Raw genomic sequence first — 24,798 nt, 5'->3', positions numbered from 1 at the left:
TTACACAGGCTGGGAGCGGTGGCTCGCGCCTCTAATCCCAGCACTTTGGGAAGCCAAGGCGGACGGATCACAAGGTCAGGAGATAGAGACCATCCTGGCTAACATGGTGAAACCCCGTCTCTACTAAAAATACAAAAAAATAATAATAATAAATTAGCTGGGCGTGGTGGCGGCTGCCCGTAGTCCCAGCTACTCAGGAGGCTGAGACAGGAAAATGGCGTGAACCCGGGAGGCGGAGCTTGTACTGAGCCGAGACCATACCACTGCACGCCAGCGTGGGAGACACAGCAAGACTCTGTCTCAAAAAAAGAAAAAAAAAAGAAATACATTACACAGAAAAGCCTACAAGTACATGTATACCTTAGCTACAGTTATATATGTGTGTGTGTGTGTGTGTGTGTGTGTGTGTGTGTGTATATATATATATATATATATATATATATAGTGTGTGTGTGTGTGATGGAGTCTTGCTCTCTCTGTAGCCCAGGCTGGAGGGCAGTGGCCGGATCTCGGCTCACTGCAAGCTCCGCCTCCCGGGTTTACGCCATTCTCCTGCCTCAGCCTCCCAAGTAGCTGGGACTACAGGTGCCCACCACCTCGCCCGGCAAGTTTGTTTGTTTGTTTGTTTGTTTTTGTATTTTTTAGTAGAGATGGGGTTTCACCGTGTCAGCCAGGATGGTCTCGATCTCCTGACCTCATGATCCGCCCGTCTCGGCCTCCCAAAGTGCTGGGATTACAGGCTTGAGCCACCGCGCCCCGCCTACAGTTATATATTTTTAAGGCACAGGCAAAGAAGAGAAGGGAAAGAAGGAAGATAATAAAATCATGGCTGCTGCATTTAAACACTTTTTTTTTTTGAGACAGGGTATCAGTCTGTTGCCCAAGATGGAGTGCAGTGGTGTGATCACAGCTCACTGCAGCCTCTACCTCCCTGGGCTCAAGCCATCCACCCCCCTCAGCCTCCTGAGTAGATGAGATTACAGGTGCACGTCACCATACCCAGCTAATTTTTGTATTTTTTCTAGAGATGAGGTCTCACTATGTTGCCCAGGCTGGTCTCAAACTCCTGGGTTCAAGCTATCTGCCTGTCTCAGCCTCCCAAAGTGCTGGGATTACAGGCATGAGCCACCGCACCCAGCCTAAACGTATATTACTCTTTTCTCTCGCTTTCCGAACTTTACATAACATCATTTAACATTTATAATTCTTAAAATATTTTAACTGATGTGAGAGCACAGATGGAGGAGTGATTAATTTTGACTGAAATAACGTATGTGAAAGGTGAAAACTCTAAAAACCCCCATGAATGAATGGTGTTATTGTCAGAGCATGAAATAATCTATCATTATGCATAATACTATGACGCTGCAGTAGCACAGGTTATTTTTATGTTCTGCCACTTGGTTTCCAGCTCACCTGAAAATGTATAGTGTTAGTCATTTTTTTACAATATTTTCTTTTATTTATTTATTTATTTTTGAGACAGAGTCTTGCTGTTGCCCGGGATGGAGTGCAGTGGCATGGTCTTGGCTCACTGCAAGCCTCCCGGGTTCACGCCATTCTCCTGCCTCAGCCTCCCGAGTAGCTGGGACTACAGGCGCCCGCCACCACACTCAGCTAATTTCTTTTTGTATTTTTAGTAGAGATGGGGTTTCACCGCATCGCGTTAGCCAGGATGACCTCGTGATCCACCTGCCTTGTCCTGCCAAAGTGCTGGGATTACAGGCGTGAGCCACCGTGCCCAGCCTCTTATATATACTTCTAAAGATATTCTATGCATATATATTTTTTGTTTAATAATATTCTTGGAAAATTTTCCTTAAGAGCACACTTAAACCCACCTCATTCTTTTAACATCTGTGTATCACCCTATCATATGGATGTAACAAAATTTACTTCATCAGGCTGTGCACTGTAAAAATGCATGAGTATGTTATTAATGCTATGTATATATTATTTTCCCTCATATTTTTATTTTCTTTCCTAGCAAATTCTACATCTTCCTATCAAAACAGGAAATTTACATGTAAGTATTATTAATCAGTAACAGTGTAGTTTAATCCCTAAACTACCTCTGATATCTAACCCTGATGTTTTTCTACTTTTTTTTTTTTTTTTTTTTGGATACAAGATCTGGCTCTGTCACCCAGGTTGGAGTGCAGTGGCACGATCTCGGCTCACCACAACCTCCACCTCCCGGGCTCAAGCAATCCTCCCACCTCAGCCTCCTCACTAGCTGGGACTAGAGCCACCCGCCACTATGTCCATATAGTTTCTGTATTTTTTGTAGAGAAGAGGGTTTGCCATGTTGCCCAGGCTGTTCTCGAACTCCTGAGCTTGGGCAATCTGCCCACCCTGGCCTCCCAAAGCGCTGGGATTACAGGTGTGAGCCACAGCACCCAGCCCCTAACCCTAAGTTCTCCAGCAAGGTACACAAGGCCCACCAGCAAGTTCACACTCACCAGGCTCTCTAGGTTCATTTCCTAGGAATTCCTGCTTCACACTATTCCATCCAGCCAATTCCTGACTGTGTATATTCCTCCTAAATACTCCACCCATTGCTCATGCCGTTGCTTTGGCTACAACCCATCCCACCTTGCTGGCTTAAGTGAATTCTTACTCAATCCCTCAAGACAGAGCTTAGACATAACCTCCTCCCGGAAGGCTCTCCCAACCCTCCAGGCAGAGGAAATGCTCCTGTGCTCTGCTCCAGCCTCAACCTGGGTCTTGGCACTTAACCTCCTCAGGACAAATTCTTGTGTCAGCCTCACCCACTAGATTTTAAGTTCCTCCAGGATAGAAACCACATGTTATTCATCCTTTTAACTGCCTACAGTTTGATACAATTTGGTTCCTGTTGAATCAAACAAGGAGGGAACTTCTGAACATCTATTATGTGCTAGGAGCTACTCTAAAAGTACTGTACAAACATTATTTCTCACCTTGTAAAATGATCCCCAGTTTGGCTGGGCGCAGTGGCTCACGCCTGTAATCCCAGCACTTTGGGAGGCCGAGGCGGGCGAATCACGAGGTCGGGAGTTCAAGACCAGCCTTGCCAACATAGTGAAACCCCATCTCTACTAAAAATACAAAAAAGTAGCCAGGTATGGTGGTGGGGGCCTGTAATCCTAGCTACTCAGGAGGCTGAGGCAGAAGAATCGCTTGAACCCGGGAGGCAGAGGTTACAGTGAGCCAAGATTGTGCCACTGCACTCTAGCCCCTGTGACAGTGTGAGACTCTGTCTTAAAAAACAACAACAAAAAAAATCCCCATTTTACAGATGAAGAAACTAAGGCCATGAAGAAATTTATCCAAGGGCATTAGAGGATGGCTGGAATTTGAAACCAAATCTACTCTACTCCAGAATCACTGATCTTTCCGTTATGCTGTTCCGATGCATGTTTTGATGCTGAAAGCCAAGTTAAATATGCTGTCCTAAGGGACTTGACATCTTCATAATTATTATGGATAATCTAAGGGCACGACAGTCTCCCAAAAAGTCAGTCAAAAGTAATCTAAAATGTAGGACTAAAATGGCTGAAAACAAAAAAGTTCTTTTTTTTTTGAGACTGAGTCTTGCTCTGTTGCCCAAGCTGGAGTGCAGTGGCACAATCACAGCTCACTGCAGCCTTGATCTTGCAGGCTCAAGCGATTCTCCCGCCCCAGCCTTCCAAGTGGCTGGGACTACAGGCAGGAGCCACCACGTTCAGCTGATTTTTTTTTCTTTTTTTTTAAACTTCTAGTAGAGATGAGATCTCACTACGTTGCCAGGCTGCTCTCAAACTCCTGAGCTCAAGCAATCCTCCCACCTCAGCCTCCTACAGTGCTGGGACTACAGGCGTGAGCCACCGTGCCTGGCCTGAAATGCTAAACTTAAATGCCTGTTCCCAAATCATGGTGGAGCCAGGTGAGATCCCAAAGTACTGAAATTATAGGCATGAGGCACCTTGCCCAGGGCCCCCCTAAAAAGTATTATAAACAGGCAAATTCTGCCAACAGCATCCATAAATCTGCATTTAGCATCCTCAGGGGGTGTCTTTGAGGGGCCATTCAAAATGAACAGGACGTGCAGTCTCAGCAGCTGCAATAGTGAGGCTTATTTCCCTTGCTGTGCTGTCCCTGTGAACACTGTCAGCTATGGCCCACATTTCTCTCCCCATCCTGCAACTCCACAGTCCCCATACCACTCACTAAAATTGAGCTTTGGACTGGGACCCCTAAAGGATCTACGAAATAACCAATTTGGGTCAGATATAGTCGCCCCAGGAAATGCCTATTAGGAAGCTGATAGTGAGAGTGGGCAAGGAGTGGGTGAGGAGGGCAGCACCACAGGAGGCGGCAGGGATCCAGTCAGCCTGCCATGAGACCTGAGGCAGCATGGGTCCAGTCAGCCTGCCATGAGACCTAGGGGGAGGTACAGAGCCTCACCTGCAAAAACCCATTAGGTAGGAAGAAAGAATGCCTGCTCCCTCTTAAGGCCTTCAAGAGGGCTGAATTAGATTAGCACTTAGCACAGAGCCTGGCCTAGAGTGAGGGCTCAATTGGCTCCTGTTAAGTGACTGAACAAACCAATCAGTGAGCAAGCCGACTTCCTCCTGTGTCCTCCCCAACAGGATGGGGACTAAGGAAAAGAAGCTGGGAGCTGGGAAGCCCTGTCATTGCAACAGGAAGTAGTAATGGCATTTAGCAAAGGTGGAGGGGAAAACAAAGGAAGATGCTCCTCTCTCTCACTTCGGAAAAATGAACTAATCAGCAGCAAGCAGTTAATGAACCCAAACCTTGCTCACTCGGAGAGACAAGTAAAAATTATCCCAAGGGTAACAAGATACCAACAAAAAAGACACACAAGTTGAAAACAAAACGAAAACACTTTTTCTTTTTCTCTTTTTTTTTTTTTTTGAGACAGGGTCTTGCCTGTCACTCAGGCTGGAATACAGTGGCCCGATCTTGGCTCACTGCAACCTCCACCTCCCAGGTTCAAGCAATTCTCCTGGCCTCAGACTCCTGAGTAGCTGGGATTACAGGCGCCCACCACTACGCCTGGCTAATTTTTGTATTTTTTAGGAGAGATGGGGTTTCGCCATGTTGGCCAGGCTGGTCTTGAACTCCTGACCTCAGGTGATCTGCCTACCTCAGCCTCCCAAAGTGCTGGGATTATACTTGTGAGCCACCACACCTGGCCACTTTTTCTTGATAACCATCAACCACAACCACACAAAAATTCCCTCCAACTCTGGAGGAAACTTAGAGTAAAGTAGGTAATGTAAAGCAATGCACACGATCAACCCTAAATACACTCTCTAGCTGAATAAGTAGGCACTTAATGTGTGCTGAATGAACCAGGCAGGTGCCCAGCCTTCACCTTCCCGCCCAAGATTCTGAGTGGCACTAGCTCAAGTCCAGGTGTTCTGACTTTATCCACTCCATTCCCAAAACTACCTTCCCACATTCCAAATTCACAGAAAGCAGCTCAGGGAGGCTGTGTAACCTGTCCAGGGTCACAGTGGGGTAAAGGGACTAAACTGGGACCTTATCCCAGTCTGTCTGGCTTCAAAGCTTCTACTCCTGAGAAAAAGGCATGCATGACAGAGGGGAAGGGGAAGCTAGGCTGGTTACGACTAATTATAAGCAAATGGTCTAATGAATGAGTGATTGGGTTTACAACCCAGATTTCAAGGAATTGAGTACTTTTCAGTGACTTCTTTTTTTCTTTTTTCTTTTTTTTTTTTTTTTTTTTTTGAGACAGGGTCTCGCTCTGTCACACAGGCTGGAGTGCAGTGGAGTGATCACAGCTCACTGTAGCCTTGACCTCCTGGGCTCAAGTGATGCTCCTACCCCAGCCTCCCAAGTAGCTGGAACTACAGGTGTGTGCCACCACAGCCAGCTAACTTTTGTATTTTTTGTAGAGATGGGGTTCTGCCATGTGGCCCAGGCTGGGAGCTCAAGCGATCCACCCACCTCAGCCTCCCAAACTGCTGGGATCACAGGCATTTTGGTGGGAGCCACCGTACCCAGCCTTCGGTGACTTTTTTTTTTTTTTTTGGAGACGGAGTGTTGCTCTGTCTCTGAGGCTGGAGGGCAGTGGCGCAATCTCGGTTCACTGCAACCTCTACCTCTTGGGTTCAAGCGATTCTCCTGCCTCAGCCTCCTGAGTTACTAATATCACGGGAACCTACGACGACGCCTGGCTATTATTTGTATTTTTTTTTTTTTTTTTAGTAGAGACAGGGTTTCCCCATGTTGGCCAGTGACTTCTTAATCAGTAACAACCTAGGCCATTCCTAGGCAAAGCAAGAACCTCAGGCTATCCCTCCTCATTCTCCATGTCCCCGGTTCCCTCTTCCAGCCTCTTTTTAATACATGAGAAAAGTACTCAGAATCAAGCTTCACTAGAAATCTCTTGCCAAAGGTCCACTTAAGACAAAAGAACAAACCTAATTTTGAGGACTTGTTATTTTTGAGTGTTAATTCAAAAAACTAAAAAACATCCTTGGCAGAATTAAATATGAATGTACACAGGTTCCTAAAAGCAAGCAATTTTCTCAGATGTTGCTTTTTACCAGAGATGAACATCCTATTCTTTGAGGAGTTATCAAAAGCTCCCTGAAGGAAGTGAAATTACAAGACAGCCTACGCCATTGGGAAAGCCAAACATTTCTCAAAAGTGAGAACCTGTCTCTCTCTCTGTCTCTCTCAACCCAGGAGCTTGACACAAGTGCAGATCCCCAAACCCCACCAAAGGCCTACTGAAGCACCTCCTGGGGGCAGGGCCTGGAAATCTGCATTCCGAATTAAGTGACCCAGATGATGCTTAGGCATTACGCATGCCCTCCTATAAATTCTAAGTCCATGCCTACCAGGAGGTATATCATTAGCTTAAAGGAGTTTCTACAAGAATGCCAAATTTCCAACCACTGACTGGGCATTTCCAACTGGGTATCCCAGATGGCCCCCAAACTCTGACCCTCCCCTCCCGAGAGAGTGCTGTTACAGTATCGTTCATCATCCATACCTTGTTGCCACACCTGGAAACTCTACCTTCAGTAAGCTGCTAAGTATTCCTTTTCTAACCTGGAAGAAGCTTCCATTTCATCCCAGTCCAAAAATCATACACCATGCGCACTCCTTCTTCATGTTCTCATTCCCTCTTGTTAAGTAAAATTGATAGGGAGCCACTGATTTGGACTGACCTCCTGCACTAGGATCCAACAGATCAACCCAAATGAAGTCATTCATGCAAAGCTTCCACATCACCAAACCAAAACCTGAGCTGTTTACTTACAAGATCTGACCCTCTAAGCAAACAGGAGAGAAATAATAGTCAAATCTCCAAACAGGACAGTTTTCAAAAAGCACAAGATTCACGACAACCAATCCAAAGGGGGCCCAGTCAGCTGGGTGCGGTGGCTCATGCCTATAATCGCAGCACTTTGGGAGGCCAAGGCAGACAGATCACAAGGTCAGGAGTTCAAGACCAGCCTGGCCACATCGTGAAACCCAGTCTCTACTAAAAATACAAAAATTAGCCAAGCACGGTGGCACGTGCCTATAATCCCAGCTACTTGGGAGGCTGAGGCAGGAGAATTGCTTGAACCTGGGAGGTGGAGGTTACAGTGAGCTGAGATCATACCACTGCACTCCAGCCTGGGCAACAGAGCAAGACTCTGTCTTGAAAGAAAAGGGAAAAAAAGGGGGAGGGGTGCCCAGTCAACTAGAGTTGGCAAAAATAAGGAGATCCCCTTTGCTTTAACCCACACAAGGAAAGTAACCTGAAGTAATAACCTGAGGTTAGCCAGTCCACCTTTGGCACTGTGCGATCTCTGTGCTCCTGCTCAAGCTGCCTTACAGAACCCACTGTTCAGTCATCCCTGCAGAGTGCCCATCTATTTTGTAGTCTGGGTGCTGCCTAGTTCATTAACCCCTAAAAAATGACAATTAAATCTCTAAAGCTTCATTTGTTCAAATTTTGTTCTTTGACATCTTGTTCTAAAAACTGTGGTGGGCACAGGACAGTAAACCCAAGTTCAATCCTGGCTGAACTAGGTTACTTTGAGTCTGTTTCCTTTGCTGCAAAATGAGAATGAAAACAGCATCCTATGAAAAGTTTTTCTGTGAAGATTACATGAGCTAATGTACCTTCACCTTAAGTGCACACACTCAAAGGTATTCAACTGGCATTACTTCTCTTCCTCCCACTAACTCAGACCTCAAACATCATCTCTCACCTGACCTACTTCAAAGGCCTCCTAAGAGAGAGCTCTGCAGCCCATCTGTCCCCACGCCAGTCTCCTCCACACCACCGCTGCCAAAGCTTTTCTCCAACACACAGATCTGATTACATCATCTCCCTGCTGAAAAACCTTTGACAGCTATCACTTGCTTACAGGATCAAGTCCACGCTTCTTAGCCTGGCATGCAAGGCCTTTGCAATCTGGCTCTCTTCTCCCTGCCACTGTACCCAAACGCAAAGTACCGTCTGTTCTAGTAACAACACCCGAAACACCACTTGTATTTTCATGCTACCCAGCCTCTGCTTCTTGTGCTCCTTTTCTCTAGAGAGCCTCTCACCCTCTTTCCCACCTGGCAAAGTCCTAGGCATCCTTCACCTCCTCCCCCTCCTCCCTGAAGCTTTCCCCAGCCACTGTCAACTCCTCCTTCTCCCCCTACTCCTCCTCTTTCTGCACTCCCTAACACCTTGCAGGTACTGTGTGTGCACTTGTCTCCTCAGACTGAGACACAGCACTGGGCCTCAAACTCTGAAGGACACAATGACCAGTTCTCAAGAAACATTTGTTGGAAAAATTAATACAAGACCTCTACCACCCGTTGACAAATGAAAATAGTTTCTAATTTGTCAAATAGTTACCACCTTCATGGTAACTTTTTATCTTTAAAAAACTCATGAGGAAATTCTATTTGTTGAGTTGGCTAACACTACTCTTATGAAGGAAGCAAGAAAGCCCTGTGAAGAAGGTAAAGTCTCTTTACATTTTCCACTGGCTTAGGTCTCAATCACTGTCCTAGAAATGGCATCTCTTTTTCCATGATGGAAGGGGGAACTAACACCCTTTGATTCCTCCTGGCTTAGCTTTTGTTATGTAGAGTTGGGACAGTTAAAGGGGTCCTTTTTCGCTGAAGCAAAACATTTCAGAAAGGAAGAGATAAACAAAACTTTAATGGTAGAGGAAAAGTGTAAAAAGCTCAAGTACCACTTGACTTGAAACTGTAGGGAATCAAGTTCATTCTCAGGAACAGGTACTATCTGGGAAGGAGCAGTGTGAGTCCTTGCCCAGCTGAGATCTTTTCTTGTCCAAGCCAGATTCAAAGCCAAATGGCCCAAGACTTGGAAACAGCTGATGATAGAAGACAACACTTTTTGGTTTACCAATAAACAGCAAGAATGCAAGGCCCATAGATATCTAGGCAATCTCCAAACTGTTCCTTCACTTCTGTTCAAAACTTAGGATATATTAACTCCACCTTCGCATGCGTCTTTAATAGGCACAAAGGCAATAAGGAGAATCCCCATTTCTCCGTTGTGAGGATCTTGAAGGAAGCACTGACCACCCTCTTCTCTAGAAAAGCCTACTATCCTGTTGGTAGTATTTATTTCATAAATGAATATGCATGTGTGACTTGAGCACAGTACAATAGACTTACTCCACCTAAATAAAGTGTATTGTTCTAAACCATACTCAAGCAAAACATTACATAAGTCTGAGGAGCTTCACATGTTTTCACAGTCTTAGTAAAAAAATTTATTTTTTAAATACTGATTTTCATAAAAACCAGATAGTGTGTTAGCAATATTTTTGTGCCAATAATAAAATACCACTTTTGACTCTTATTCTTTCTCCTTTATATATCACCATCTAAAACTGTCCTACTTGTTAGTTCAAAACATTTCATATAGGCATATAATTATTTTAATATAAGCAACCAACTCCCATACAGATTATCTTGAAATCAAGAACTTATCTGGACTTCTGTAACAAGTACCTTAAAATTTACAATTTTTAAAACAGTCAGAACAATTAAAAACTTAAATTTAACAACTGATTCAGAATGTTAAATAAAATATGGTAAGGACTGGATGTAGTGGCTCAAGCCTGTACTCCCCACACTTTGGGAGGTCAAGGCAGGAAGACTGCTTGAGTCCAGGCATTCGAGACCAGCCTGGGCAACACAGCAGATCCCATCTCTACAGAAAAAAAATATTTTGATGTAGAGATGATGGTGCACACCTGTGGTCCCAGCTCTTGGGGAGGCTGAGGCCAGAGGATCATTTGAGCCCAGGAGGTTGAAGCTACAGCGAGCCAAGATTGTGCCACTGCACTTCAGCCTGGGCAACAGAGCAAAACCTTGTCTCAAAAACTAAATAAACAAATAAAATTAAATAAAATAGAATAAAATAAAGTATGGTAAGAGGAGGAGAAGGTGGAAGATGAGCTGGTTTTGGTACCTCTGATCCACGCACAGCGCTAAGCCTTTCATACAGGGCTTCGACTTTGGCCTTGGCATAAACTCTATGAAACAGGAATTACTGTCCCCATTCTACAGACATAGAAACAGGTCAAGTAAATAGGCAGAACCAAACACAAAACCAAAGTTTATCTGGCTTCAAAGATCATCCTTTTTACCATATCCTATATGTTTGTGTTTTTTTAAAGAGGGGAGAAAAAGGGAGTGTATATGTATATTTTTAATGGACTAACTATAGTTACAAAGTATTTACTCTGTCCAAGTCACCATATTATTCACAACAGGCAAATTTTAATGCAGAAAACAGTGTCCCTGCTGGTTAAAGGATTAAATATAAGAACGTGCTGGGAGCGCCTTATGACAGCTACCATTCATCATGCAAAGCTTCTTTATGTATACTAAGTTATTCTTCATTAAGATTCCCAAAATCCTTTAACCTTTCCCAGACATACAACTGGCACTTGGAAGGATATCAAGGGGGGAAAAAAATGTAAATAGCAAATTAAGTTAGCAAAGTTAGCTATGATAGGAACTTTTATTTACATGTCTGGGTTTCTAAGACAATGTACATAGAAAATTATCACCCTGAGGGTGTCCTTGAATTTATGGCTGTATTTTAGATTAGCATAAGCATTTACCAGAAAAATATTCTGTTAAAAATGTATCGAGCAGAGGCAGAAAGAATGCACATTCCTAAATGTGCTTTAAAAATAAGTGACTATAGAGTAGTAGTTTACCATCACAACTCAGACACTTGTCATTCTGAATAAAATTCAACCACCAAAAACGTTTCACACCCAAGCCACGTTACCCAAGAGACACATGGTTTATAGTCGCAAGATACACTGAAAACATATCCATTTAACCACGCCAACTATTCAGAATACCTTTCCAAACACACCTGGAATCAATTCAACTTGCATCCCATTGATATACGAATAACACTAATTTTTAAACTCTAAGCTATTACTTCTTTATATATATACATATAGCATATATGTATATATATGCTATTAATTGCTAAACTTTTTAAAGATAGGGTCTCACTCTGTCACCCAGGCTGGAGTGCAGTGGTTCAATCATAGCTTGCAGCAGCTTTAATCATCTCCCAGGCTCAAGCAATCCTCCCGCCTCAAGTTCCCTAGTGACTAGGACTACATACAGGCTGGAACCACCATACCCAGATGATTTTTTTTTCCACTTTCAGTAGAGATAAGGTCTCACTGTGTTGCCCAGGGTCCCAAACTCCTGAGTTCAAACAATCCTCCCGCCTCCACCTCCACCTCCCAAAGTGCCAGGATTACAGGCATGTCTGACTCACCATGCTGCTCTGAATTGCTAAACTTAAATGCCTGTTCTCAAATCATGGAGGGGGTCGGGAGTGCAGAGTGGAATCCTAGTCTAGGACCTATTTTTGCAAAAAATATTTTACTTGACTCTAATCTTGCTTTTAGACCTAGCCTCCAGTTTATAAGAAATACAGGAAACAATGGGACAAGGTAAACACCGCCACAGGAAACAAATTCAGAATATGGGACAACCTACAGGTTCTCTTCTAAAAGTCAGGAATGGGAGGGACGGAGGTAATATTATTTTTCTACATTTAAAAAGACAAAAGAGACAACAACAACAGCTCACAGTGCAATACGTGAACCTTAATTGAATCTTGGTTCCAAAAAAACAAAAATGGTGCCAAATGCTATTTAAGGGAGAATTAGATAATTTTTTTTTTTTTTTTTTTTTTTGAGACAGAGCCTTGCTCTGTCTCCCAGGCTGGAGTGCGGCGGCGAGATCTCGGCTCCCTGCAAGCTCCGCCTCCCGGGTTCACGCCGTTCTCCTGCCTCGGCCTCCCGAGTAGCTGGGACTACAGGCGCCGGCCACCTCGCCCGGCTAGTTTTTGTTTTGTTTTAGTAGAGACGGGGTTTCACCATGTTAGCCAGGATGGTCTCGATCTCCCGACCTCGTGATCCGCCCTCCTCGGCCTCCCAAAGTGCTGAGATTACAGGTGTGAGCCACCGCGCCCGGCCCAAATTAGATAGTATTTTTAAGTTAATTGTATTAAAAGTGATAACGGGGTGGTGATGTTTTTAAGTCCTGAGTTAGAAATGCATAGCAAAGTTAGGCAAAAGTACATGATGTCTGAGATTTGATTTTTAAGTATTTCGACAAATTAGATAACCCAACAAACATTGTTCTCTGGGCAAAAGATGTTCTGGGAGAAAAAAAAAAAAAAAGGTTTCTACAATTCAACGTGTTTGGAAAATACTGATTACTCTATTTCCCTTCCAGGATATTTACAATGAACACTAGATCTACGGGTGCTCGAAAGTCCTGCAGTTAAAAAATAAAAATACCTAGTTTACTTTGGTTAACCCAGATTTTCCCACTTATTTGACCACAGAACTTTTTTCCCCGCATAACACCTGTTAACGTCCTAAGACTCAGTTTCCCCCAGAATCCATTTTGGGAATTCTTGCTTTACTTAAATAAACCCTAAGAAAAATAAGGCTCTCTTAAGCTACATGCATGATTCAACAACCCCCGAATAAGAATTTCACAATTGCATCTATTTGCAATTTAGGAACCACTCACTGTTTCGATGTCTTTTGCATCTATAAATATGTTTACTCTTTAACATGTTTTGATTTATAAGTCAGACTCTTTCTACAATATGAAATCCCACTGCAAAAGTTCCTTGAAATGGAATTAACTTTAATTTATTCAAACCCATTGCCTTGGAAATCTACAATGAAACAGATTTCAAATTGTCAAACCATACCTACTTTTTACTTTCAAAACCACCTTAAGATATTTCAAAGCTTTCCCTAACCCTTTCCAAAGACTCATGAAAATAAATTACTGGATTTACAGTGGCCAAGAACAACAACAACAAAAACCTTGAAATCAAAGCTCTTTGTGTCTTTCAGTTGGTACTTAGGGTTTCCAGGACCAGAAATCAAAGCTCCACAGATTTCCATCTTTATGAAAACGGGTTTTTAAAAAAATATTTACTTATTTATTTATTTATTTATTTAATTTTTGAAATAAGGCCTTGCTCTGTCGCCAAGGCTAGAGTGCAGTGGTGTGACACAGCTCACTGCAGCCTCAACTTCCCAGGCTCAAGCAACCCTCCCACCTCAGTCTCCCAAGTAGCTGAGACCACAGGCACCGTACCACCATGCCTGGCTAATTTTTTAAAAAAATTTTTGTAGAGACAGAGAATTCCTAAGTTGCCCAGGCTGTTCTGAAATTCCTTGGCTCAAGAGATCCTCCTACCTCAGCCTCCCAAAGTACTAGAATTACAGGCATTAGCAACTACACTCGGCTAAGTGGTCCTATTCTTATAAACAGATCCTTTGGAAAAACTGAACTGGATCCCAAAAGAGATGCACCTTAATCATGAATTCTACTTACTCCACGGGTGAAAGTTTCATAGCAAGATTTTAAGTGATACCTGCAATTCATCTGGAAAAAATTATATCATATTTCATTTAAGAACCCCAACACTTAAAAACTCATTGGAAATGCACTTAAAAATGGCCAACAAAGAAATCTGAGCTAGAAGTCTCTGATACAAGAAAACAACCAACTTTGATGTTCCCTTGCCTCTAAGGAAGCAATTTGTAATGTTCAAAACACTTTATATACATTCTGTCATTTGACCCTCAAAACCCTGGAGACATGTCTGTCTTCCATCAGGGGAGCATATATCTAACATAGCTCAACTTGAAAACCTACAACTTGTGAACCCTCAACTATCTTTGCATAGAGGGAATAATGATATAGATAACTCTATTCAGCTAAGCACTACAGAGCCCATCACCTCCCATCTCCCAACGGAGATGCTCAGGCCAGATGCTACCCTGGGGAGTTATCTCCCATGATTTTGCTTTGTGGTACTTGCAGACAGGTCACTATCTGCAGGCATTCAGATCTTCATACATCTCATCTACCAGGCCTTTCCTGTTACTCCACAAGGACTCCCCTTTGAACTCACTGCATCTGCTAGGATTGTCCTTAATGTTTTTGCACTATCATCCTATGGAACCTCCCATTTCACCTATGTCAGTGTTCCCATATGAAAGAACATGCCACTGTAAATAACATGCATGAGGGCACACAAACTAGCCAGGAAATAAAAATTTTCCAGGTCTGAATCCTGGGTCCTGCTGTCTTGGTTTGTCAGCTCCCCGTCTTCAATCTCCTTTCATGTACGTGGAGCTCCCTGCCTTCCTAAGGCTGCCAGAAGGCTGGAGGCGAGACCCACCCCAGAGTAACAAGTCCAGAGTGATGTTTAACAACTGTGGATTCTCTGTCTCCCTTTCTCCCAAAGGAGAAACAGATTGTTTTCTTTTTTAAATGACGAAGGTAAGACAGGACCCCCTACCATCAAGAAGCCTACAACCCATCTGCAAAGCCAACAGGTGAACAACTTAATAAAAAGCAAACAGAGAAAGACATTATAATGAATGTACAACATACTAGGGAGACTAAAAGGAAAGAAAAACTGAAATGTGGAAGTGGGGGTAAATCAGAAAAAAATGTTCATAAGAAAGCAATATTTATTTAAGCTAGCCCTTCAAAGTCAAAATTTCAGTGGTGGTGGTACCGTGAGGGAAGAGGCAAAATTGAAACAAAGTATGATAGTCAGGGATGGGCAGGAGCTCAGTGGTATTAGCAGAGATAAGGAGAGAACAGCTGGGCCTGGAAAGAAGTTAGGGACCAGATCACAGAGATTCTTGAAAGCTAAGAATAAAACAGGGACAGCTACTACTCTTATCTGTCCTTACATCACATATGGTGCTTTCAGCTGCAAGTAACAAAAAACACCTAACTCTAAGTGACTTAAACTGTGGTCTCAAAGCTTTTTTTGATCACGCAGGACTATCAGTTAAAAAAAAAAAAAAATTAGCCAGGCACGGTGGCTCACACCTGTAATTCCAGTACTTTGGGAGGCCGAGGTAGGCAGATCACTTGAGCTCAGGAGTTTGAGACCAGCCTAGCCAACATGGTGAAACCCCGTGTCTACTAAAAATACAAAAATTAGCCAGGTGTGGTGGTGCACACCTGTAATCAATCCCAGCTATTCAGGAGGCTGAGGCAGGAGAATCACTTGAACCCAGGAGGCAGAAGCTACAGTGAGCCGAGACGGCGCCACTGCACTCCAACCTGGGCAACAGAGCAAGTTTCCATCTCAAAAAAAATTTTTTTTAAATTAAGCCAGGTGTTATGGCACACACCTGTAGTCCCAGATACTTGAGAGTCTGAGGTGACAGGATTGCTTGAGCCTAGGAGTTGGAGGCTGCGGTGAACTATCATCACACCACTGCACTCCAGCTTGGGCAACAGAGCAAGACTCACTTGTAAAAATATAAAAAATAAAAAATTTATGAAGGTATTGAAGCTCAGGAATTTCAGGGGAAAAAATTTATAATATATATATAAACAGATTATAAATTGTATATAATTTATGTGTAATTAAAACAGTAGTTGTGAATGGTATGTATACACACACATGAATGTAGTATATACATTATACAACATGTAAAACTTTTTAAAGGATGGGAGTCAAACAGTATTTTTAAGTTCATTTTGACTAATAATACAAATTCAAACATAACTTTTTGTTGTGGTTTTTCAAGACAGAGTCTCATTCTGCCGCCCAGGCTAGAATTCACTGGCATAATCTTGGCTCATGGCAACCTCCTGGGTTCCAGTGATTCTCCTGCCTCAGCCTTCCGAGGAGCTGGGATTACAGGCGTACACCACCACATCTGGCTAATTTTTGTATTTTTAGTAGAGACGGTGTTTTACCATGTTGGCCAGGCTAGTCTTAAACTCCTGACCTCAGGTGATCTGCCCACTTTGGCCTCCCAAAGTGCTGGTATTACAGGCATGAGCCACAGCGCTCAGCTTATACATAATTTTTGAGCCACCTTCTTGTCAAATTTGTTTTAAAAGTCATGTTCTAAACTCATAAGAACATTTTCTTGTTCCTTTATACGTATATCATTATCATTCCACTTTCTTGGCAAGAATCTTTTTAAACCACGCGCCCATTTTGTGGGGGTCAGTTTAGTTAAAACTAGATAATCTAGCCATAAATGTATTTAGATGGCTAGAGTTCACCAAAGGCAAGAATAAGAATGAGGGTACCACTGTCAATTCCACCAGGTTGTAAAAGGCCCAGTCTTCCCTCAGGCAACCTCATACAATGTTAAGTTGACAAGAGACTATCAGATATACCAACCAGTGTCAACTCATACATTAAATATTTTAACAGCTTAATTTTTTCTAATATTCTTGAATATTTTCTTCCCTCCCATATTGGATGATCTAGCACACTCCACTTTGGGGACTACTGATCTTAAACAATAATGAGGCTGGGCACAGTGGCTCTCACACCTGTAATCCCAGCACTTTGGGAGGCCAAGGTGGGAGGATCGCTTGAGCCCAGGAGTTTGAGACCAGCCTGGGCAACATGGGGAAACCCCATCTCTACAAAAAATACAAAAATTAGCCAGGTGTGGTGGTGTAAAAAAAGAAAGAAACATAATGAAAATGTTTTTTCTCACAGAAGTTCTGAGTCACAGTGGTTCTAGGGCTGGCTAATTCAGCAGCTAAAATAAGTCACTGTGGGCTGGGGATGGTGGTTCATGCTGTAACCCAGCACTCTGGGAAACTGAGGTGGAAGGATTGCTTGAGGCCAGGAATTTGAGACGAGCCTGGGCAACATGGTGAGACCCTGTCTCTACCTGCCCACCTCCTACACTCCCAACACTGACCAAAAAAAAAAAAAAAAGTAATTGTGGTCTTAGGCACCTTTACTCTACACTTGGTGCTACTTGTTCTCTTGTGCTCACAACCTTATGCTTCAAATATGCCAGGACCTAACAGGTGTCATATACACATTCATTAACAAGTCACTGGCAAAAGGTATGGCATTACTAAAATTGACTTGGCTTAATCAAAATTCACTCCCTGGGGCAGGGGACACATCCACCTTACCCTTAAGTACGTGGCAAGTGGAAAACTAATCAAAAGCAGGATTATACTAGTAAGCACAGTCACCCGCTCCACACCCAACCTTCCATATCCTCAGGTCCCATGGCCACAGATTCAACCAACCTAGGTTAGAAAATATTCAAAAAATATTCTAGTAACTGACCACTGGAAAAAAAGATAACAATACAATAAATACAACAAAAAGTAATATAAATTTTAAAACAATATAGAATAACAACTACTAGCATTTACATTGTATTAGGTATTGTAAGTAATCTAGAGATGATTTAAAGTATGAAAGAGGACTGGGGGGTTGGCTCATGCCTGTAATCCCAGCACTTTGAGAGGACAAGGCAGGAGGATCACTTGAACCAAGAGTTTGAGATCAGCCTGGGCTGGTCTCATAGTGAAACCCTGTCTCTACAAAAAAAAAATATACAAAAATTAGCTGGGTGTGTTGGTGCGCGCCTGTAGTCCCAGCTACTCTGGAGGCTGAGGTGGAAGGACTACTTGAGCCCAGGAGGTTGAGGCTGCAGTGAGCCATGATAGCACCAGTGCAGTGCAGCCTTGATGACAATTGGAAACCCTATCTCAAAATAAAATAAAATAAAATAAAATAAAATAAAAGGAGGCCGGGCAAGGTGGCTGAAGCCTGTAATCCCAGCACTTTGGGAGGCCGAGGCGGGTAGATCACCTGAGGTCAAGAGTTCAAGACCAGCCCGGCCAACATGGTGAAACCCCATCTTTACTAAAAATGCAAAAATTAACCAGGCGTGGTGGCACATACCTGTAATCCCAGCTACTCGGGAGGCTGAGGCAGGAGAATCACTTGAACCTGGGAGGCAGAGTTTTCAGTAGCCAAGATTGCACCACTGTGCTCCAGCCTAGGTGACAGAGTGAGACTCTGTCTCAAAACTAATAATAATAAAATTACAAAAAAAAATACATATATATATTTTATATATATATATATATATAAGGGTATGCATAAGCTATATACAAATAATACACGAATTTTTTTTTTTTTTTTTTTTTTTTGAGACGGAGTCTCCCTCTGTCACCCAGGCTGGAGTGCAGTGGCTGGATCTCAGCTCACTGCAAGCTCCACCTCCTGGGTTTACGCCATTCTCCTGCCTCAGCCTCCCGAGTAGCTGGGACTATAGCCGCCCACCACCTTGCCCAGCTAGTTTTTTGTATTTTTTAGTAGAGATGGGGTTTCACCGTGTTAGCCAGGATGGTCTCGATCTCCTGACCTCATGATCCGCCCGTCTCGGCCTCCCAAAGTAATACATGATTTTTAATAAGGGACTTAAGCATTTAAGGATTTTGGTATCCATGGGAATCCTGGAACCAATCTTCCATAGACACCAAGAATGGTTATAATGTTGTAAACTATTGCAGCAATGGCCCTCAATGAATCATGTAACCACCACGGCACCAGTGAGCCTAGACACAGGGAACCCGGCCCCCATTTCTGAATTCCAAGCAAATAAACAGTTGTTAAGCCACAAGAAGCAAGGAGGACCAGAACACAGAATGCTGTTGCATGGTGACCATCCCTGCCATAGTATTCTACATATGTACGACAACACGGGAAGAAAGAACCAAACTGTTTCATCCACAGACTTTTAAAATTCAAACATGTAGTTCAGAGTCAGCCGGCACTCAATAAACATTAATAATTAATGTTACTTATCCCAAGTAATTTAGAACAAAGCATGGCAGAGAGAGGGGAGTGTAATGGGTTACATGGGAGTAATGACCAACTCTTATGTTTTTAGCAGTAATTCAATACCCCCTTATGCCTGTGTACATAGCAATTCAGAGTCCCACAGAATGTGGACAAGTCCACTGCCCTCAAGACTACAGGGGTGTACATCACAACAACATTAAGAATGTTCATATCCTTTGGTATGTTGTTATGATCAGCAATACCACTTGTGGAAATGTATACTGCCCTGGCTAGCTCTTTTGTTGATCCAGCTCCCTCCCTCTTCCATTAACAATAACCCTCTTCTTTGTGGGATACTCTGTCTCCCCAAAGCCCCATTTTATGGGTCTAACCGTAACTCTCCTTTGGCTGGCATCAAGCCAACTCAGGTTCCCTCCAGGGCTTTCCCAAATTGGAACTAACATCAAAAAGGCCAATTCTGGATGTGAGGCTTGAGAGCTATAATACCAGCAGCCATACACGTATGATCTTTTTCATATTTCTTCAAAAGCTCATGCAACAGAGGATCCCATTTTTGCATGAGTATACATGCATGAAAAGGTCACAGCCAAGTACTTCTTAGAGACTTCCCCACTCTCCACCCCCATCGCCTACCCAAAGAGGTAATAAGCCACTGTTCATGACTGGCAGGTAACCCTAGGTGTGCTGAGGTAGGGCAGGGAAGAGGTTGAGTCACTGTGGCTCTGGGCTATGTGGACTGAACATACTGGGTTCACATCTGTCTACCTCTACAACTGGAAGGTTTTCACTAATAAATTGCCTCATGTTAGCGGCAAAATCTGTACTAAAATCCAGGAACCAAGTCATCCCTCTGCAACACTTTTGTCCTTGACATTCCTGTCTGTGGAACTCTTCTTTCTAGAACATTCTCCTTGGTCACACCCACCTGCAGGGGACCCTAAAGACAACACTGACCCTAGAAGGGCAAGTTCCATCAGCAACGCAGCTAAACCAAACCAGGACAACCCCTTTCACTCTCCACAAGATAATGTCCTCTGAAAGCCTTCTTCATCAAAGTCCTCTATCATTCCAAATCCATGCTCCCGATAACAGTATTAAAAACCAAGAGTCATTCTTCTCCTTTGCTGCTTTTGTCCCTTCCTGGTACAAAGTCTCCCAACTTCTCTAGCAAATAATGCTTCATAATGTTCTCTTCTCCTCTCACTCATGGAAATGGTGGCAATTTCAGATGTACTACACCTCCTTCCCAGCCAATGAGCACTGATACATCTTCTTCTTGAGGTTTAAACCCCATTGCTTAATATTTTGAAAAGACATTCCTCTGAGAATAAGTTTAAAAAGCTGAAGATGGACAAGCCGATCACACATAAAAGAGCCTACAGCTTAACACATAATTTCATTTTAGAACCTGTTAAAGAAAATCCATACCAGTCTCCAGATGAGTGTCAAGCTGCAGTGAGTGCCGCTAACTAGGCAAGCAGGACAGAGCACAAACATTTAGAGACACAGCAAAAATGGGTCACCTGCAACCTACTACCTCTTTACCATCAACCCAACAGCATAAGGGAAGGATTTATTTAGCATGGAAAGTGCTGCAAAATCAGACTTATCCAGCCATCAGTAGAAACAGCTCAAGAATGATGACACCAAAAAAAGGAATATTCATCCAGGCTTTGCAATCAGGCTGAGAGATACCAAGATCAAAGGCAAATGATATGTTCATTTTTTATTTTTAAAAAGAGGTATAGATTTGAAAAGTGATTTCCTTAAGAATGCTGTCTGAGTTACTAGTCCGGATTATAAATCACATTACACCCTGAAGCCTACTTAATAAAAAAGAAGTTGAAAATAAACAAATGATTAGTTTGAAGCATGTGACTTTCTGAAACTCTCTTGAGGAGAAAGTTTTATTACCATTATTAGTGAACTGTTTTTAATCCCTGACATCAAAGCATGGATGTTAACCCTGGGGTTCCGAAATCAAAATAACTCATATATAACCCTAAAAATGTATTGTGAGAAATTGCCACATATTAACATTAGTCTTTTTGGCAGGTTTGAATAAACAGAAAAGAGACTAGGGAGAATCAGAAGACTTTGGTTCAAGTTCAGCTCCACTATTTATAGATGATATGGGTCTAATTTAACTTCCTAGGCCTTGGTTTACTCAAATAAAGGATTAGGGATAAAATATGTAAATCAAGCCCTTATAAACCCCATAGCACTGCTCTAATATTACAGCACTGGCTCCAGAATTCCCATATTTCTCAAACTTTTGGAGAGTCACAGAACTTTAGGGATGCAAGGTAATCCCATTTTAGGGATGATAAAAATGAGAAAACCAAAACCTAGAAAGGCTTAAGAGCTCTCTGTACAGCAAAGACTTTTGTAACCTGGGGAGAAAGGGGGAAGGGAGAGGTTCTGGTTTTTCCACCACTGAAATATGCATTTAAAAGAGAGTTAAAAACCAAACTATTTTAAACACTAAAACAAATCCCCCCACAAATATATAAACACTCTGCTTTATTTTGCTTCTGTAAATGTATTCCTGTAACACCAGTTAAACTATTTATCATAAAGATAAAAATAAAGCCATTCCTTTTTCTATGAGACTCTCAACCCTACTCTCAACCCAACTGAGACAAAATCTTTACAATTAGGTTAGAAATGTCTAATGGAAACATCGACATAAAGTTAACCTCCAGCTATGCTGGCAGGAGTCATTATAATATGGATTATAGTTCCACTGGCCCAGGGATGCTGGTTTTAGTGTTCCCAGAGAGATAAAGAATTAATCAGCAACTCAGAAGAGGATGTCGCCTAAAAATGGACGATTTAATCCAGACAACTCCATTGTCTCTAAAATTATGCCCTCAATCATCCAGTGTCAAAAACCTACTATGGCACCAAATAAATTGTGTGTGGTTAAAGAGACAAAATGTTCTTTTTTTCTACAGGCTGTTATGGGAAGCAGAAAAAGGCTGACTATGAATCAGTTATGTCTTAGATCAAGGATGAATATAAATTATAATAATTTGGGCATTCTGGTGGTTAAACCAAGAAAGCAGGAAACCATTGCTTCCAAGTTCCAGCAACACTTCAAACCAACAGGCTTGATGCCAAAAAGTTAAGTTTGGGGCACCACAAGTGCAAGATAGGGTCATAAAAACTCACCTTAAATTTATTTGTGGACTTTTCCTGCTTCCACTAAAATCAATGACACTATTTCCCATCTGTTATTGTCAAATCACAACAGTCCGGAAGCCTGGACCAAGTTCACTTGGCAGGTAACAGGAACAACCCTAGGAGGAAGTCCTGAAGGATATCAGATACCATAGTTCCTTTACTGCCACATACTTTTCATTACAGAACCACCAGGATATATTTGTGATGCTTTTTGACTAACACTTAAACCAAGCATTCTGACTGACACAAACTGCAGAAACTGGCATACTCTAGGGAAGGTCCCTTGTGAGGTCTTTAAGTAGCTTAGATGAGTAAAACATTCAGACTACTTCCATAATGAACACCTCTCAGCCGCTCATAAATTCTTTCATTCCCAGCAATCAAGAAGCAGCTGTTAAAATCCTGGAATCTTCCTAGCAGCAGATCTGAAATACCTCCAGGCTGACCCAGGAAGCTTCACAACTGCTTTCCTCTCCTTTCCCTCCCCTGCCTCAGGAGTGCCAGCCTGGCAGGAATAAAGACGACCAAGGAAGGAAAAAAGAAGGTAGCGGATCTGGTGAAAGCAGAGACGCAGACTCCCTTCATTTCCACTACAGAGAAATACTAGCCCTCTGTGCCAACTAACCAGGTTTCTCCTTTCCTCTCCCACCCCCACCCCTCCAAACACGCATTAACTTCTGCAGTCTGGTGTGTCTGGCATTTCCAGGGCGAGCGATCTCAGCAATTCTGAGCCCTTTCCTCAGATTCTGAACCAGGAACTTCCTTTCCGCGCCAGCCAGTTTGCGATCCAACCCACGTTAGGGCTCAGCTCCCATTTACCTTGTAACCTGTACAGACGACGCTGCTTCTGGGGTCAAGTTCAAGATGAAGGTTCCCTCACCTCCCAAGTTAACTCCAGCTGGGAACAACGCCACTGCGAACGGTCCCAACATTGGAGGCACAGGGATCTGGAGCTGCCAGGAGCTGGCAGGAGGGGGCTGGGAGAAGGCCGTCGCCGAGCCTGGCGTCCTCCGCCCCTTGGCCGCAGCGTCGCGTTTCTACCTGGCCAACGCCACATTTCCTCCCGGAGCACAGTAAGTCCAGTAAGTTTTGAGAACACCGGTCTAGAGACCTTTCTGTCTGCAAACACACCACCCAATGTCTAGAGCTTCCTTCCCAGCCAGGCGTTCCGGAAAGCCGCCGCGCCAAAGCCGGGAGCCCCGCACACCCACAGCGCTGCGCGCCCGCACCCCAAAGTCCTTCAGGAAGCCAGTGCCCTGATATCGTCCTCCCAAAAGGACCGCTCTGCATCCAAGAACAAGGGGGCTCACAATCTTGACAATTACTGCTTTTCTCAGCGTCCCACCCGTAAAGAAAAACCCCCAAAGTCTAATCCTCACTCACCCCTACCCCCAGTAAAGGAGTGTGGATATGCTAATCGCAGTGTTCTTGGAAGCAAAGCAATAGATTTTCAGCCCAGACTATGGCAATACGATGCCCCCGGCTTAAGTTCTCTCGGCAACTTCGCGACCCGCGCACCCCAACTCTCCGGGGGGCGCCTAGGACCCCGCTGTGCCAGGCGCGCCTCCCCCGGTCTCTCCCGCGCCAGGTACCAGGCGTAGCCCAGGCCCTTGCCAAGCCCGAGGGCTACAGAGAAGGCGGGAAAGGGGGCGAGCAGGCGCGCCGGGCGGGGGTGGTCCCAAAACTCAAGCGCGCCCCGAGCATTCCCGGTTCCCATCACCCCGGTTCCACCGCAGGCCGGCTCGGTCCGGCGCGGCGGAACCGCGCAAGGAAGGTGCGGACTCCCCAAAGCCGCCGAGACCAAGGCCCGGGGCGCCCAACATGTCTGTGCCTATTCCCGGAAAGCTCCCGGGTGTGCCCGGCGGAGAAGGGGGCGCTCCGGAAACTTTCCCACACGCCTTTCCCTTCTCCCATCACCCTCTCCTCCCCGGGTCCCTCTCGACCTCTCCGCACACTGGCAGCTGGCCATGCCCAGGGCGCTCGGAGGCCCACGGCGGAGCCGGGGCGGCGGGAGTTACCTGCCGGGAAAGTTTCCAGCTCCTCGGCGCGGTTCCCCACACCCAGGGCCGGGCCTCGGGGCGCGGCCAGCTCGGCGCTCCGCTGCTGCCTCTCCTCCAGCTCCCGAGGCGGCCGCCGCTCCAGCAGCTGCCACAGCTAAGCGTCCGCTCCGGCCCGTCCCCCGCCTTGTTCGGCCCACACCGGGGCCTCATTGGCAGCGCGAATCCCCGCCCTTGCGCGTGTTCCCGAAGGCACCTTCCTCTCGCGCGCCCGCCCCGGCCGCGCCTCCCGCGCCCCTCCCCGCCCGGGGCTGCGGCGGATCCAGGAACCGGCTGGAGCGCGGAGCGCGAACTTTCCGTGGGGTTTGGGCGCGGGGTGGCCTTGTCCCGCCTCTCGGCGCCGGGTCCAGGCCAGAGGCACCCTACCGTCCCTTG

At 44.3% G+C, this 24,798-nt stretch overlaps 1 protein-coding gene across 9 annotated transcripts in view; it reads right to left on the bottom strand.

Moving 5' to 3' along the window:
* TANC1 (tetratricopeptide repeat, ankyrin repeat and coiled-coil containing 1) overlaps positions 1–24,562 on the bottom strand; it is a 264,487-nt gene extending 239,925 nt beyond the window's left edge. For 5 of the 9 annotated variants that reach the window (XM_038002078.2, XM_038002080.2, XM_038002079.2 and 2 more), the window contains exon 1: positions 24,385–24,562. The gene's annotated coding sequence lies outside the window, so the exon portion shown is untranslated. Of the gene's footprint in view, positions 1–23,185; positions 24,294–24,384 lie in introns of those variants that run through there. The other 4 variants (XM_073019716.1, XM_073019720.1, XM_073019718.1 and 1 more) reach the window with 2 other exon arrangements.
* Positions 24,563–24,798: the final 236 nt, after the last annotated feature.

This window comes from Chlorocebus sabaeus, chromosome 10, assembly GCF_047675955.1.
Source record: "Chlorocebus sabaeus isolate Y175 chromosome 10, mChlSab1.0.hap1, whole genome shotgun sequence".
NCBI lineage: Eukaryota > Metazoa > Chordata > Mammalia > Primates > Cercopithecidae > Chlorocebus > Chlorocebus sabaeus.
This window is presented reverse-complemented; position numbering and strand designations above follow the sequence as displayed.